The following is a 3,163-nucleotide window of genomic DNA, read 5'->3' on the forward strand; positions in this document are numbered from 1 at the left end:
TATGTATTTCACTTTCTGTGTTTTTTGACAGGTGGGATATGAATTTCCTCCACGGTTAAGAATCAAAAGCAGATCCAAAAATCAGTAGGTGTGCTTCTTCCAGGTCCAGTTATAAAGTAGCCAAAATCTGATGAGCAGGTCTAAAAATGGGATTTTATTTTTAATGAAAAGAGTTGGTGCCACCTCTGGCCTTGCTGACTTTCTTGGTTTCCTGTAGATGCCAAAGGACTAGGCAACAACAGTCTATTTGGATGATCTACATCTGCTTTTTCTATCCTATGCTTTTTCCCACTTTAGTCATTACTGATGGGCAGTTTACATAAAGCCTCTGAAGACAGTATGTAAAAGTGAAGAGTTAAAATGGCCTGCTTGAAGAGAGGTTACATCAAGTTGCTTCTATGCTTTGGCTGGGCCAATGTTTTTCTTGCCTATTCTGTCAAAGTAAAGTGTCTACATTTTATATGCTAACCTCTAGTGTTTTCATTAGAGCAATTTTCCCCCCTCAGCAGGTCATCCAGGTTTGGGAAATAAAGAAAAACCATGATGCTACTTGTTTGTATTATAGTGTAATATACCACAATTTTCAATCTTGTGTGGCACATTATCAAATGCAATAAAGTATGGGATCCTGTCTGGGTTAGCCTCACTCCATATCGGTTTTGCAGTTTTGACAACAAACTGATTTGCCTTGGTACTTCAGAACAGTTAGCGTGCACTCTGCTTGATCTTTGCTTTAGAATTGGGCAAGGAAAAGTGGTCAGACAAAAGGATAAAATAAGATGGCATGGATATGGAATTGACAATTTTGCCATTAGTCAAACATGCAGCATTTTTAGTTCATGGCCATGCACATACATTATGCCCTGTGCAGAAGATGACAACTAGGTATTAGCAACTTGGAATGCATTAGCTGGTGCGTAGCTTTGCCCCCTTGTTTGTGAACAACATTTCCTTGGGCAATGTAGTAGTGTGGGGCATCTGGACTGCACTGTTTAACATTCTCTTGAGCACTAGATAGATACCCTGTACTTGGGGAAAGGATCACCACACCTTATTCTGGCCCTGTATATGCCTAGTCCTGAGAACTCCCAAGTTATTGCTTTGTTAGGTGGAGCACTCGGTTTCCATTGCTATTAGTCATTAAACTACCCTAATTATCCAAGGATCCAGGATTGTTCATTCTAATCCAACGTGTTCAAATACATTTGAAAAATTTGGTAAAAGGTTGTAAATAAGGATTAAAAACAAATCAACACTTGAGCTTTTTTTCTTAAGCTTGAGAACATGCTATACATTGTACATCTTAAGTTCATCTATTGCTGCTTATCTACCACATATCATCACTGCTTATGACATTAGAAACAACTTGCTATGGAAGTTATTAGGTCAGAGAAAGGGGAAGATTATGGTATGCAAATATCCTTAGCAAGAAAATGAGGCAAGAAATACAGAATACATGGGGCCAAATGGTGCCACCTCTCAACAAATAACAAATAAAAAAACTTGCTTTGGGTGGAATATTTAACCCCTTAGCCTGCTGGGTTGGCATGGAATAGCTGCACTGGTGCTCTTATGGTACAGACAAATGGGGTTCCTATACACCTCATACGTTGGTTGTCACCTACTGCAGCACAGACCTGTCTAGTGGCTACACCCGCAGCCCTCCATTCTGTTGCAGAGAAAGGCACGACAGAGTCCAAGAGGCATAGAGACTTCCCAGCACACACCCTGCTTTCAGCACAGTACAGCTATTCTGCTTATATTCTGCTTTCATTTATAAACAGAGGGTAGGGCAGCGTGTGTGACTTAATGTAGTGGTTAATTAGTTTCTAAAATGTTTGGGAGGTTTTCTACTCTAGGAGGTGCCAGCTTTCATTCTTTTACACAGCAAAACTGAGCAAAATTGAAAAACATGTCATCTGAACTTGTGGGGTCTTGCCCAAGAAAAGCAAGTATGTCTTAGACCACTTCACCTATTTACATAGTAGACACAGTCTCCCTTTGTAGAGCTTATAGCATATCTAGGGTATCTTATATCCTGAGATGCAGGACTGAAGGACATAGGCCTGGGAAAGACTTCTGTAACCACATTTTCTGTGTGTATATTTTCCTCACATAATGTGCCTGAACTGTTTTAAGCATTTTGCTCAATTTTACATAAGGTGATTACATCTTTACAAAAGGAAATATGATCTTAAGTATAATGTACATGTACAATGTAGCATGTGCAATATAAAGTGATGCTTCATGGCCAATGCAATGTTATAACAAATATATGCATATGGGACTCAGTTATGGCTCTAAGAGTGGGAGGGGAGCTGCACTGCCTGAGTGGTGGAGGTACAGAATGTCACACCATGAAAATATTCCATTTCTTCTGGGAGGATTAGACCCTCAATAGCTGAACACATCTTTATGAAACTGTCGGTCAGAGGCAGCAGTGGCCCTGGCCTTGCGGCCAAGCAAGTCAGTACATAGAGCTTTCCTCTGAGTGTCTTCTTAGGGAAAGGACCAGAATATCCACGGCTACATTCTGAAATGGAAGCTCAATTACGGGGAGTGGGTAGAGTGGGGCCTTGATCTGGTCATACTGCACCTGGGAGCCATACAAACTCTTCTTCAACGTCTAACTTCTTCATTACCCCTACAGTGCAGAGGAGAACCTCCTGACAATCATTCCATCACATTGTTTTTAAGCTGTGCTACGTAGAAGAACCTTTTAATGTTCTTAAGAGCTATGTGATGTTATCCATCATCTATGACTTTAGGTCTTCCTGTGGGAAAGCCAACCACAGGTAGATAAAAAGGGAGGAAAACACAACTAATACATCCCCGCTTAAGCTCACCCTTATCATCTCACTAGCAGGCAGGAGGAAACAGTTTGCCCCACTTTCATCATAGAAATAAATGATGCGATGGCTTCTGCACAGAACACAAAATCTTTCCACACGGAGCACCCAAGTGGCTGCATCACTTCTAGGGCCTAGTCAGACCTGCCTTCCAGTCCCTGTCAGTGTGGTTCCATTACAGCCACCTTGCCAGGGCTGCCCCAGGCTTGAACAACGGGTGCCGGGGGTGGAAAGCTTCAAGTAATAAGAGTGACAAAAAGAATGGTCTCATTCATATACTGCATTTGCTTTCAGTACCCCGCAACATCTTCCAT

Source organism: Gopherus flavomarginatus, chromosome 3, assembly GCF_025201925.1.
Source record: "Gopherus flavomarginatus isolate rGopFla2 chromosome 3, rGopFla2.mat.asm, whole genome shotgun sequence".
Classification (NCBI taxonomy): domain Eukaryota; kingdom Metazoa; phylum Chordata; order Testudines; family Testudinidae; genus Gopherus; species Gopherus flavomarginatus.